A 15,213-nucleotide genomic window follows, 5' to 3' on the forward strand; every position below is an offset into this window, starting at 1 on the left:
GTTATAATCTTTTGTACCAGTGTAAATGCCTTTAAATATTCACCATGTAAAATGCTTTAAAAATATTCCCAATAAAGTATGATTCACATTTCAAGTCTATTAAAATTACTTATTTTTCTTAAATATATGGAATTATTTTGAAATGTTTTCCTCCATATGTATAATAATTATAATTTATTTCGTAAAACACAGTGTTATTTTCCCTGTGGATTAGTACTGCTAGGTTAGACTTGGCTCTAGAATGCAAAAGGAAATATTAGATTTCAGACAATCGGGGAATTTTCTGCCCATGCACGGTAGATAAACACATATTATACTATTAAGATATATTGTATTTCTTCTTTCTTCCACTTGGGAAAACAAAGCCTATAAATCCTATTTATACTGTTAGCAATGGGGTCTTTGTTTAGTGAACCTTATAGAGCATCAGGTGTTTTTTCTCCTTGGGTCCTTAAACTGAAACTTAATTGTCCCATGTCACATCTGTTCACATCAATCAAGTTACATTATTTTCTCTACAATGTGTTCTTTGAGTTAATATGATTGATGTGACTAAATGTGATGGATCAAAAAGGTCTGTTAGGCACTACAGAAAATTTCAGAATCTCAGGTCTGCAGGCCAACGAATCTCTTTCTATGCATAATTTGGTGTAGAGTTAAATTTAGAAGAGCAATACAGTTCACCGGATTAAGAATTTTTGACACTGATTCTTGACAGGCTCCTTTTTGATGATAAAGAGAAAGTATGAGTAATTTCCTAGGGCAGAGTTAAAGTTTGGGAGTCATTACCCTGCTGTAAATCAGATAAATTCAGGAAGGAATTAGAGTGGAAAGGGATTTGCCGTTGGAAGACTGGGTTTGGAATCCCAGCTCCTCATGTTCCAGTAATGGGGCCTTGCAGAAATTGCTTGAATTCTTGGAACCACGGTTTCTCATCTGTATCATCTATCACATGAAGTACTGTGAGAATACCAGGAAGGAATATAACTAAAGGAAAGTTATAAATTACAAAGTATTATGACAAGACTCCACAGTTTTCTTGAGAGCTTAGACTGAATAGGAAACAAATTAATTATTTAAAAACCCACAGAAAGAATAGTGCTTAAAATAATTAGGTCTTTGATACCCAGGAGCACCACAAATTGTGAAAGGTCAAGTGATGGGTGGAGTAGAATGCCTCCTGTTCAGCATCCTTGCACATCTCGAATAGTTACCCTTCTCTTTTTTTTTTTTTTTTTTTTTTTTTTTTTTTTTTTTTTTTTTTTTTTGAGACGGAGTCTCGCTCTGTCGCCCAGGCTGGAGTGCAGTGGCACGATCTCCGCTCACTGCAAGCTCCGCCTCCCGGGTTCCCGCCATTCTCCTGCCTCAGCCTCCCAAGTAGCTGGGACTACAGGCGCCCACCACCTCGCCCGGCTAGTTTTTTTTGTAGTTTTAGTAGAGACGGGGTTTCACTGTGTTCGCCAGGATGGTCTCGATCTCCTGACCTCGTGATCCACCCGTCTCGGCCTCCCAAAGTGCTGGGATTACAGGCTTGAGCCACCGCGCCCGGCCCACCCTTCTCTTTTAACCATCATAGATTCTAACGTCAAAAGTCTGAGTGGTCATTCTTGTTGAAAATATTCTCGGCCGGGCGCGGTGGCTCAAGCCTGTAATCCTAGCACTTTGGGAGGCTGAGACGGGCGGATCACGAGGTCAGGAGATCGAGACCATCCTGGCTAACACGGTGAAACCCCGTCTCTACTAAAAAATACAAAAAGCTAGCCGGGCAAAAATACAAAAAGCTAGCCAGGCGAGGTGGCGGGCGCCTGTAGTCCCAGCTACTTCGGAGGCTGAGGCAGGAGAATGGCATAAACCCAGGAGGCAGTGCTTGCAGTGAGCTGAGATCTGGCCACTGCACTGCAGCCCCGGCGACAGAGCGAGACTCCGTCTCAAAAAAAAAAAAAAAAAAAAAAAGAAAAAAAAAAGAAAAGAAAATATTCTATTATCAGCTGATACATTCTCAACTTGTATTTTCACCAGAGTTTTACTGTAATTATAAATTTAAAAATGGGGAAGCTGTATCAGTGTTCTCAGAACTGTCCAAGTGGCATCATGGTTTGGAATTTTCTTCTTTCTACGTTCTATTCTTGCCAAAGACATCTGTTCAGAATCTACAAGTGACTGTGAGTTCCTCTTTGATTTGTTTTTATAGATGGCCTGATATAAAGTAACTTGTAAGTTTTTTTATCTGTAACTTTAAACAAACTTTAAGCTAATTGTATCATCAGACACATGGTCTTAAGCAGAATGAAGAGCTGTATCATTATGTAGAAGTTGGAGTAGGAAAAGAAAGGCAGTGGCTGGAGAGTGAAGGTGCAGGAAAAAGAGCCTTTGCTGAGGGATCAAGATACTCGTATTTGGCAAAGAGGACCTGCTTTCTACTAAGGTCAACTGTAGTTGAAATCGTCATTCTATTTTCAGCTTTAACCTTGGCAAAGACATTTAAGCCCTCTGTGCTTCAGTCTTCTCATGAATAAAATTGTCGCTTCTGTAGCTAAACTTCTGCATTGTGAGGTTGCCAATGGGCTACAACAACTCAAATGTGCTTCTTTATGTCTCTAGGTAGTCAGAAAAAAATATATAAACCAGTTATAGCCCAAGTCAGCATGAAGCAGTAGGATCCAAACATTTAATTTTTCTCTTTAGGTAACTTCGTTTATCTTGTATTTCTCAGGTTCTTTTGGGATTCTGCTTCCCTTCCGGGTTCCTCCCCAAGTAGCATCTTCTGGAAGAATAGTGGAGTTCGTGGACCGCTAGAAGCATCTTTTGCAGTGTGCTGAAGTTATTAGTTGGGGTTATTGAGAGAATTAAGGGAAATGTGTCTCCTTGGCCCTAGCCTGGTCCTTGTGGTTGGGGGGTGCACTGGCTGGTTTATTTCATTCATGAACTGTTTCCGTTGATGGTATTTATTACTGACAATTATGGCAATGAGCTTGTGTTCTCTTTGTCCTCAGCTCACTGAGGTCTTTGTACTCTCTTTCCATTGATTTGGCTCCACCTTGTTACCCCTTAGGAGTGTCTGAACTCCTTAACTCCAATTAGAGTGTTCTGCCCTTCAAACCCCAGTTCTAAGAACTCTCATCCTAATTACAGCAGCTACTTCTGACAAGCTCTCAGGCAGAACTCAAGAGTTGCTATTAAATTTACTTGACATGCTTCTCTCTCCAGTTCTGACAGGTAGTCTCTTTCCAAAGTCCCAAAGATAGAGAAGGGGCCAGATCTCCTCATTTGGAGTTTACCCAATATACCTGTGTTCTTTGGAAAGAAGACTGGAGAAGGTCTATCGGATCCATGTGTCATACTTCCCATACTTCCTTTCTCCCTTTTCTTTCTTCTCTCTACCTTCCTTCCTCTACCCCTCTCACTCAAAAGGAAGAGCTTTTATTTCCTGTACATCGTATTCTTCTTTTCTCCATAGAGCTATAAGACTTTTCTACCTCTTACAAATAGGAGTATCTTTTTGCTCTATAGGAGAAATTCTATGATCTGATCTATCATGTTGTATGGTTTGGGTTATGAAAAGTGAGTCTAATCTTTGTTAGAGCAAATAATTATTTATTTTACTTTGATCATTTAAATTAAAATAAGGGCTAAACCATATAGTAAAATACGAGAACCTTCTCTCTTTTTTTTTTTAAACGCCAAGATAACAATTTATTATAGAGAGAAGAAAAATTTCTCATCCGAAATATAGAAATCTGTACAACTTTGCCACAATCAATATACATGAACTGTATAAATTTATACCAGTTCATCATTTACCAAATAAAAGATGACTAACAAAGTTCATAAAAAAGATGGTGGTTTGTGGAAAAGACTTTTACCCAATTAAGTACAAGGAAAGTTACAAACCAGACCTCCACTTTGTAAAAATAAAGAGGTTGACTCAGTCTTAGAAAACTACAAGCTAGCAAATGTACAGAGAGCTGGCTGCTGCTACCACCACAGTTCAGACAGTGTCTTTTTAAGGGTCTTTTAAAAGCCTGTTGCCATGGCAGATTCTGGTCACTTGCTACTTTCAAGGACAAAAACACAATACAAGGTCTGACCATTTCCCCAGGTCATGCTTACTAGTTTGTTTTTATGTACATTTATACATATTTAAGTGCTAGGTAAAAGTCTTGTCGTAAAATTTCCGGTACTACCATGTTTAAAACGTTCAGCTTTCCTATTGAGCTGCCAAAAAGGTTAACAGTAACAATTTAAGTGTAATAGTGCAAATTCCTCTGCGAGATTTACTGCAGAGAAAGGTTCTTTGAAATACAGATTTTCTTTAAAGGGACTGATGTAAAAAATCAGGTATGTCTGGGAGAAACTGAAACCAACCTAGGACTTCTCTCCCTAGCAAATAAAGTGATCATTTACTTGGACTCACAGGCTATTAAAATTAATCGTTGAAAGGTACTGTCCAAACTATGGCACTGTCACTTAAAAAAAAATTTTTTTTACCACTCTATCTTGTGCCAGATCTTCATAGCTGTGACATGGTTTAAATTCCATAATCCATCCCCAAGAGGAGCCCACCCAAAGCAAAAATCAAATTTATCCATTATTGTAAGATGATCCATCCACAGACTATATCTTAACCTGATACAGTCATCATATTGTAGTTTTTGGAAGCCCTCGTTCTGCCCAAGAGAAGTTCCTCCTTACAGCTGATTCGGCTGTCTACCATTTGCACGTTGGTGCTGTTTTGAGTGCTACCTCCTGCTGGTGAGGCTTCATACAGCACACAGATGGAGCCATCCTCTCCAATTCTGTAGGACACTTCGCAGGGGTCAACCCAGAGTGTGAGCTCACTTGGGAGAAGCCTGAACAGCTCCTGACTGCTCGGTCCAATCCGCTGTGCTGCCTGTCCAATCAGAGGATCCATTTTATGGTTGATGCGAATACAAGGGTAACCTGATTCCTTGTATGGCTTTTCTGGGAACCAGTGATGTTTATAATGTTCTGCCAGCAGCTCCTGCAGGCTCTGGCTGAAGGTCTGCAGCTGTCGCTCGCTCGTGAGCCCCTTGGTGCGGAGGAACTTGGAGATGAAGGACACAGCGGCGGCGATCTCGCCTATCATGGTGGCGGCCCGGGGTAGAAGGGATGCATGGGGACGGCGTGCGGGGGCGGCCGGGGGCCGCCGGGGCTCGGCAGCGCGGCCCCGAAGGCGGAGCGGACACGCCGGGCTTCCTCTCCGGGCAGAAGGCTGAGAGGAAGAGAGGGCGTGAGGGGCGGACGGCTACTTTTTTTTTCTTTCTTTAGACTAAAAAAGTTATTTTCAAGACAGGAGGCGGCAGGAGAGGAAGAGACGAGCCATGGCGGCCTGGTCACATCGCTTGGACCTCCCCAGCCGCCTCCGCCTCCAGCTCCCCAGCATCCGAATATCCCAACAGTTGCATTTCCAGCTCCGAGGGGCGACTCTTTCTTTTCTTTTTATTTTTTTCAAGATGGAGTCTTGCTCTGTCACTCAGGCTGGAGTGCAATGGCTCGATCTCAGCTCACTGCAACCTCCACCTCCTGGGTTCAAGTGATTCTCCTGCCTCAGCCTCCCAAGTAGCTGGGATTACAGGCATGCACCACCACGCCCAACCGAGAACCTTCTCTTTCTTATTTTATTTTTATTAGAGACAGGGTTTCACCATGTTGGCCAGGCTGGTTGCGAACTCCTGACCTTGTGATCCACCCACCTCAGCCTCCCGAAGTCCTGGGATTACAGGCGTGAGCCACCGTGCCTGGCTGAGAACCTTCTCTTTCTTACACAAATTTTGTTCCTTGCTATTAATCATTTTGCTTTATTGTTTTTCTTAGATTTCTAGGTATTTCTTTGTAATTCAACCAAATATCTCACCAGGAAAAATGAAACCATTTTAAGAATTTACAACAAAGCTCTTCCTCCTCCTCTAGCTGTGTGAAGTGCTGGCTCCCCCTTCACCTTCTGCCATGATTTTAAGTTTACTGAGGCCTCCCCAGAAGCCAAGCAAAAGCAGAAGCCACTACGCTTCTTGTACAGCCTGCAGACCCAACAATAAAACCCTTGCTCCAAAAAGCATCCAGAAGGAACCATCCTTCATTTTATAGTCCGGTGAGTCCTGTTTCATCCTTCTGACCTGCGGAACTGTAAGGAAGCATGTGGTGTTGTTTCTTTTTTTTTTTTTTTTTTTTTTTTTTGAGACGGAGTCTTGCTCTGTCGCCCAGGCTGGAGTGCAGTGGCCGGATCTCAGCTCACTGCAAGCTCCGCCTCCCGGGTTTACGCCATTCTCCTGCCTCAGCCTCCCGAGTAGCTGGGACTACAGGCGCCCGCCACCTCTCTTTGGCCATTTGTGTACCATCTGGGAGCAAAGTCTAGCAGGTGACAGACCATGCTGTGGTGTTTGCACCTCATTCTACAGCAATGGAAGGGAAACATGGCCATTCAGACTGTGGAGGAACTGGACATAGAGGCATCTAGAAGCACTGTGTGGGGGCCTGTGGTGGGGAGAGAGAGAGGCAGGAGGTCAGGAGGGTTCAGTGACCAGAGAAAAGGTGAGGCTCCAGGAATGAACAGGGTTAGGATGGAGAAAAGGGCTCCAAGGTGAGCTCTGCTTAGGAGAAGGAGGGACAAGAATTAGTGACCTATGGGATCTGGAGAAGGGAGGAGGAAGCTCACGATGGAGAACCACACCCTTGTTATGACTTTAAAGACGGGGTCACTGTGTCATCAGTGGGATGGGGATCCCAGAGAGAAAGTTGTTTGGGGGTGGGTAGATGGTTGGTTCAACTTTGGCCATGTTGAGTGGAGCAATCCTAGGAGCCATCTAGGGAGAGGTGTCTAGTGGGATGTTGGAGGGTGAGACTTCCATGACACTCATCTGGAAGATGGCCTATGACAGTGTTTACAGCTTCCACACCTGCTGCTGCCCTTGCTGCATTCCTACTGCAGGACCTCATAATAAGCGAAGGGCCCACGGCCTGTCACTGTGGCCAGATCAGGGTATAGAGAGCAGCAAACTCACCTTCCTGTGCCCTGCTAAGGGGCTGGAGGGGACTGAGGTGGAGAGAGCAGGCCTAACCTCCAAGACCTCCATGATGAGAGCTGGACTCTCGCCCAGAGTTGGGGACGGACAACAACTGGCCCATGCAGAATTCTCATCACAACTCAACTGCTGGCCTCAGGCCCTTGTAACTGGTTCAGGTCCCTCCAGCACTAGGAATCGAATTCAGCATCATGTCCCTGCCTGCCCCACACCTCCTGCTTTGGTCCTGGGGCAGCACTCACCTGAGGAAGATGAGGCAAAGACAGAGAAACAAGATCTTCACAGCTGCCTCCCTGACGGCCAAAATAAACACCTCCACCATGAGCCCTGGTTTTACTGGGAAAAATGGGACAAGGAAGATTCACCTGCTAAACCACAATTCCTTGTTTTTCCTGTTCCTGTCAGACTTGGACATTTGTTCTTCAGATCCTTCCTGAATTCCTGGATGGAAGAACATGTCAGTCCAGGCCTCACCTCAACCCCTCCCAAGACTGACCAGCAGTAAACAGAGGGCTCTGGCCTCAGTGTCAGTCCAGGCCTCAAAGCTGACTTTGCATCTGGGCTGAGCGCACTCCTATTCCCTTGGGTGACCCCAGGGGGCCACTTGCTTAGCTACCTGGGAGCTGCAGGTTGTGAGAGGCTGCGGTCTGGCGTGCAGCCCCTTGACACTCACTCTGCAGGGAGAGCGTCAAGGAGCTCTGCTGTTCCCAGAGGGTTCTGAGCTTGGCAGGTAAATTCTCCTTCATCTCTGAGGTGCACTTGCAGCTCTAGCACTCCAGTGTTGGACTGGGAGGGGCTCAGGGTCAGGCTCTCCTGGGCCCAGCTCAGCCTGGCTGGAGGTTTGCTGTTGAAAACACAGACCAGGTGCAGACACTGTTCTTCCAGGACCTGAAGTGAAGTGATAAACCATTTTTCAGGGTTATGGATTCTGGAGAGAAAGAGACAGAGGGTCTGAGTGACAGACATTGAGAAGGAAGGAGAACTCTGAAGAGCAAATAGAGGGACAGATTCAGACACACAGACACACAGACATAGACTGAGAGAAACAGAGACTATGAAATGGATCTGAAGAGAGGAGTGAGCAGCAGCCCAGAGCCTGGCTCAGGCCCCAGTTTCTCTGTGAAGGGTGATATAGTTTGGTCTCTGCACTGATGGGCCCTGTTCAGCTTGCTTGAGGCCCCAGAAAGCACAGAGGTCTCAGGCTTCACAGGACACCCAGATAAGATGTCAGATTAGACCCATATCCCACACCCTCTTCAATGCTGTTACTGACACTTTAGCATCCAGGTTGACCCTGAATGTTCTTGTTCTCTATCCATATCCTCACCTGACACGAGTTTACTGACTTATCACCATGCATCTGACAGAGACTCACTCCAGGAAATTCAGAGTCTGATGAGGAGTGGGGACTTAGGAACAGGTGTTCACAAGGCCACATGACACATGATGGAGGTGACTCAGGATGCACAAGCCCTGAGGATGGTGATGTAAATCAGTAAACGTAAATGAGGCAGTACATGTTGTGGTCCAGGAGGGCTTCCTGGAGGCACAGCTACTTCACATCTGAAGTGAGATGTGAAGGATGATCCTGGGAGGCTAGATGACAAGGAGGGTTTTCCAGGAAGGAGTAAGGGAGAGTGCAAAGATGACCAAGGCCTGTGCACATCCAGGGAAAAGGGAGAATAGACCTGCAGGGCTGGAAGGAGAGGGGGTATTCAGCATGGAGGATAAGTCCAGAGAAGGGACCCAGAAGGAAAAGCAGGGGGATTTGTTTTAATAAACTCAGTGGGGCAAGTCAGAATCCATAAAAGAGATTGATAAATGCAACTGCGGAAATAAATACATCCCTGCACATTGTAAATCAAGGACATCTAAGAAAAAGTCACATGAAATGTTGGAAATGTGTTTGAAACTGATATCACTGATACACATTAATTTCTCAAACTGGGAAAAAAAACAAAGAATTTACAACAAAGGTACTGAATTTAAGGAACTGGAACGCAGGGAGGAGGCGAGGAGTTAAAGGGGGCAGTGAAGTAACTGAACACTTTGGTATCAGCAGAATGCTATCAGTAGCTTTTCTTCCTAGGTTTTAGAGAAAAAGGAGAAAAATGGTGTCTGAAGCCTTAGCATTGATATCCAGGGATAGATGGAATCAAAATGGTAACCTAGGCTGGGTCTGGTGGTTCATGCCTATAATCCCAGCACTCTGGATGAGAGAGGAGGATTGCTTGAGCCCAGAAGTTTGAGACTAGCCTGGGCAACATAGGGAAACCTCATCTCTACAAATAATTAAAAAGTTAGCCTGGTGTGGTGGTGCACACCTGTAGTCCCAGCTATTTGGGAGGCTGAGGTGGAAGGATTACCTGAGCCTGGGAGGTTGAAGCTGCAGTGAGCCATGATCAAGCCACTGCACTTCAGCCTGGGCAGCAGAGTGAGAGTTTGCCTCAAGAAAAACAAACAAAACAAAAAAACAAGAAACTTATAATACTAAGGGAGTTGCCCAAGAAAGAGATGTAGAAAATGACCCCTTCCTTTCCTCTTCTCCAAACTGTTACCAATGGTGTCAATCAGAAATGCACTAATGTAGAAGCCTAAGAAAGCCAACCTGCAGGGACCATCCCTCCCTGAAACACAGAGCGGAGCAGAGGATTGGCAGGAAATGGATCTGAGAGCAAACAGGACCAGGAATGACACATCGTAAGATGTCTCTGGATTTCAGGTCCATCAGGTGCCCTACTAACTTCAACTTTTGGAAGCAATCTCTCTGAGATTTCTGACCTATTGTAATCTAGGTTGAATATCTGCTAGACTTGGCTTACAGTGTTTATCTGGGGATCACCCCTCACCCGAGGATTCCCTTTGTCTTTCTCGTGGATTATATTTCCATTTCCCATATACTATATCTTTGTTTTTCTAGGTTTATTTGCTCAATTGTTAAAACATACTTTCTAGTAGTTTTCTGAGAAATTGTACAAGGAAGTATATTTTGAGGCTATTTTGCCTAAAAATATCTAATTATCTTTATTCTATCTAATGCCTAATTGTATAACTATATATGGAATTCTAGATTGTAATAATTTGTCTTTAGAATTTTAAAGTCATTATTCCATGGCCTTCTATCTTCCACTGGCCACTGAGAAGTCTAAAGTTATTCTGCTGGGCGCAGTGGCTCATGCATGTAATCCTGGCACTTTGGGAGGCCGAGGCGGGCGGATCACCTGAGGTCAGGAGTTCGAGACCAGCGTGACCAACATGGCAAAACCCTGTCTCTACTAAAAATACAAAAAGTTAGCTGGATGTGGTAGCAGGTACCTGTAATCCCAGCTACTTGGGAGGCTGAGGCAGGAGAATCACTTGAACCCGGGAGGCGGAGATTACAGTGAGCCGAGACCTTGTCATTGCACTCCAGCCTGGGCAACAAGAGCGAAATTCTGCCTCAAAAATAAATAAATAAATAATTCTTTTTTTGTGGTGGGAGGAGAATGTTTTATTAATTATATATAGGTAATATACACACAGCACAAAATTTAGAAGCAAAAAAATGGTAACTGAGAAGAGAAAAGTCAGTCTTCCTCACATTCCTTCCCCCCGGTTAGCTCGTTTCCTATTCTCAGGATTGCAAGAACTATTACCAGCTTTTTGTAATATCTAACTTTTGAAGATATTCTATGTGTATCCATACCTGTGTATCAATTATCATATCAACCTAAATCCTGTCATTTGCACAAATTGTTGTGTGTGGGGTGTGTGTGTGTGTGTGTGTGTGTATTTTATTCATTATACTCTGCAGGAATCAGAAGACTTTGGCTAAGATACTGGTTAAAAGAGAGGCACTAGGCTAGATATAACAACTCATGTCAATGATGTGTTCATTGACACATCATTCAATCTCTGCTATGCATCATCAATATTGTGGATCTCTTCAACAAAAGCAATGGTTTTATTATTTTCAAAATATCTGTGCATTGTGGAAAGAAGAGTATCTATGTCCTTCATATATATAGACACACACACATATACATATGTATATATAGACACACACATATGTATGTGTTATATGTACATATATATGTATGTGTACATACATATATGTGTGTGTATATGTATGTATATGTGTCTATATATATGAATGTGTGTGTGTGTATTATATATGTACGTGTGTGTGTGTTGTTTTTATACTTTTCTTTTTTTTTTTTTTTTGAGCCGGGGTCTCGCTCTGTCACCCAGGCTGCAGTGCAGTGGCCGGATCTCAGCTCACTGCAAGCTCCGCCTCCCGGGATCATGCCATTCTCCTGCCTCAGCCTCCCGAGTAACTGGGACTACAGACGCCCGCCACCTCGCCCGGCTAGTTTTTTGTATTTTTTAGTAGAGACAGGGTTTCACCGGGTTCGCCAGGATGGTCTCGATTTCCTGACCTTGTGATCCACCCGTCTCGGCCTCCCAAAGTGCTGGGATTACAGGCTTGAGCCACCGCGCCCGGCCGTTTTTATACTTTTCAATCTGCTGGGTACTCTCCTTGCCTAGTACATGTTCTCCCTTTAGCATCACCTAGATTCTTATCACCTCTCCTTTTTGTTCTGTGCCATGAATTCTCCCTCTTGGTTTAATTTCTTTCTTAGGTTGACCATTTTCTCTAGTAGCTCCCTAAAAAGATGAATGGGAGTAAAATTCTTACTTGACCAGGTGTGAAAGTCTATTTTCCTTTGTAAAAAGGTATAGAATTTGTATACAGGAAAGATTTTTCCTTCAAAATTTAAAGACATTGCTCTGGTATTGAAATGTAGAAGCCTAAACCCATTTTTACTTCTAATTCTTTGCATGTAACCAGTGTTTATTCTCCAGAAGCTGCTAGGATTGTCTTTCTCCTGTGTTGTCAAATTTCAAATGGTGTATCTTGATGTGGGTCTGTTTTCATCAATTTTTTTGACAGTATATGAGTCATCTTAATCTAGAAACTCTTCAGTTCTGAGGACTTGGATTGAGTTATTTCATTGTTGATATCTTCCTTTCTCTTTCCTCTTCTCTTTGTCAAACTGTGTTTTCAGATATTGAGTTCTCTGGACTAGTCTTCTATTTTGTAAAATATTTTTCGTCTTCTTCATCTCTTTATTTATTTGTTTTTCTATTTTCTGGAGATAGATTCAATATTATATTCCAGTTCTTCTGATGAGTATTTCATTTTTACTATTAGATTTTTAATTCCTAAGAGCTTTATCTCTTGGCTGAATATTTGTTTATAATAAAATCCAGTATTTTTGTGTGTGTCTGTGATATTATCTCTTTTCTCTCAAAGGAGATTTATGGTAGTAGCTTTGTCAAGGCAATTAAAAAGCATGGGGGCATTTTAAAAGGTGACTGAAAACTAAGCACCTGAATATGGCTTGTGGATACTATTAGTCAGTGTCCAATAGGGAAGCAGAACCTCTATAAATATTAAGGGATTTGTCATAGGAATTAGCCCTAAATATTTGTGGGGGGAACTAGGGAAGGACTAGCAGATCAGATAAAATGTCACTAGCAAGTCCTCTTCAGGCACTGAAGTGGGTGGAAAAATCAGGGTCTCTAGGGAAATCTAAGAAGCCTAGCACCCCCACCACAGCGGGACTACAAACAAAAGTCAAGGAGAAGACTGTGGGAAACTGTTACCTCTGTACTAGCACTGTAGGTTTGCCACCAGGTATCTGGTGATGAGCCTGGGAATGCTGTTTGTTACCAAGGCTTATAAATGGGAAGAAGAACATGATATAGAGTTGATGATATGGAAAGATAAGCTGGAATCTGTGAGGCAACTCTGCACTTTTCCAGCATTACATTTAACTGTGGAATTCTTTTTTTTTTTTTTTGAGATGGAGTCTCGCTCTGCCACCCAGGCTGGAGTGCAGTGGCCGGATCTCGGCTCACTGCAAGCTCCGCCTCCCGGGTTCCCACCATTCTCCTGCCTCAGCCTCCCGAGTAGCTGGGACTACAGGCGCCCGCCACCACGCCTGGCTAATTTTTTTTTGTATTTTTTAATAGAGACGGGGTTTCACCGTGTCAGCCAGGATGGTCTCGATCTCCTGACCTCGTGATCCGCCCGTCTCGGCCTCCCAAAGTGCTGGGATTACAGGCTTGAGCCACCGCGCCCGGCTTAACTGTGGAATTCTTAAGAGAGTAATGACCATTACTTAATCTCCACTCCCAAATTTCATGTAAGTTTTTTTTTTTTTTTTTCTAATGACTAGTTCTCATTCAGAACCAAAAAGAGAAAGAAAAATGTTAACTCCTAACCTACCCAAGTCAGCAGTAGAACAATATAGCATATGGACTGTGAATGTAATTGTAGGGTGATCTGTTTGGGATGCTTAATTTTTCTTTTTGGACCAGTCAGGTTCTCAGAGAAGCCTCTATCTGTTTGCTGCACAGAGAGTAAAGACCTGGGGAACTGTGGTTGGCTACCAAGGAGAGAGGAAGATAGAGGGGTGGCCTCACCTGTCCTTACGTATATACTTGTGTAATATCTTTGTTTTGAGTGCACTTTTCCTGCCCCAACTCTAGTTCTCAAGTCTAAAGTTCTCTGTTTATTTCTTCAAAGACTATATCCTCAGCTTTTCTTTTTTTCTCAAGATATAGCTGGGATTATCCCTATCTCTACAAGTATCTGGGATAGACAGTTTCTGAGCATTTGGGCAATTCTGTGACTTAAACCACTTTAGCTACTGGCTTCTTCCTCTGCTATTTTAACAATAGTTTTTCTCAGTTTTGCTGAGTCAATTTTTCTTATGTATTTGATTGCTAGATTACGAAATGTTATTACTAAAAATCTCTATCCCACTTCCTTTTGTGAATTTAAAACTTCTATTGTCACTTTAGAATGGTTTAAAGAGCAAGTAACAATAGGTACCTGTGTTCAATATGCCATCTTTGGCTGGGAGTGCAAAGAACTTATTTTATCCCCTTGGAAATAAAAAAAGATTGGATTTTTAAAAAATGTTCACATAGCCCATGATGGGAACATTCAGACATAAAGTAGCTTGAGCACATATCGTGGCTTTTCTCTTATTCCTTACTCTGTTTACATATGGAATAATAAAACAGCCAGATTTCCAAATCAAGACGATGCGTGTGAGTCCACAATTTGTACAAGAATCTCATTTATTTCTTCATTCAACAGTTACATTCTGAGCATCGATAACATTTCTGGCACTGTTTTAGGTGATGGAGATCAGTAGCAAACACAAAATCCCCTGTTCTTTATATTCTAATAAAAGGACACAGACAATGAGAAAAATAAGGGGTTGGCTACAAAGAAAAATAAAGCAGGTTAAGAGGACAGAAGGATGTGGTTGTGCTATTTTATATAGAATGAATAGGGAAGGTCTCTCTGAAGGTCACTTTTAATCAGAGACTGAAGAAAGTGAGAAAAGGAAGAGGCGGGGAAAGACGTCCAGGCAGATGAATCAGGGCTATAGGGCATGAGATTAGATTAGTCCAAATAATCTCTGAGGTAAATTACATTAGTGAGGCTGTGACTGTTGGTGGATTTGATACAGTTCTTAACAGGACCATTGGCTGCCCTGTTGTCCTTTCTCTAGTCACACCAATACTGTTGGAGGAGTAAATTTGTCCATTGCGTTAGAGCTCAGGTAAAAGAATTCATTCTCCCTAGTGTCAGACAGTAGCTGAGGGAACAGCAGGAGACGAGGCAGCCTGTGTCTTCACAAGCTTTGGCACAAAGCCCAGTTTTCCATGAGGCAGCTCAACCGTATCTTTGAATTCCCATGAGAAGGGCTGTATTTTTCAATGACCTATGGACTTAGAAGGAGACACACCTAACCCAGCAATGTTGGAAATAAGCCACTGGGCTCATTTGTGTGTGGTCCCTATGGTTGGAAAATGGCTATTGTTTGCATCTGGTGTGACTAGAGAGAAAAGATGCCCTTTTCTTTTGCATCAGCAGATATGTAATACCAGAAAAGACTGGCACATTGTAAAAACGAACAAACAAATCAGCTTTTGTACTTTTTTTTTTTTTTTGAGACAGAGTCTTGCACTGTTGCCCGGGCTGGAGAACAATGGTATAATCTCGGTTCACCACAACCTCCGCCTCCTGGGTCCAAGCGATTCTCCTGCCTCAGCCTCCCTAGCAGCTGGGATTACAGGTGCCCGCCACCATGCCTGGCTAATTTTTTGT

The 15,213-nt window shown here is 43.2% G+C and overlaps 1 pseudogene; it reads right to left on the reverse strand.

Moving 5' to 3' along the window:
- Window positions 1-4,200: 4,200 nt before the first annotated feature.
- LOC126951990 (protein BTG1-like) lies at window positions 4,201-5,136 on the reverse strand (annotated as a pseudogene).
- Between the last annotated feature and the right edge of the window lie 10,077 nt (window positions 5,137-15,213).

This window comes from Macaca thibetana, chromosome 4 (assembly GCF_024542745.1).
Source record: "Macaca thibetana thibetana isolate TM-01 chromosome 4, ASM2454274v1, whole genome shotgun sequence".
In the NCBI taxonomy this organism is placed as follows: domain Eukaryota; kingdom Metazoa; phylum Chordata; class Mammalia; order Primates; family Cercopithecidae; genus Macaca; species Macaca thibetana.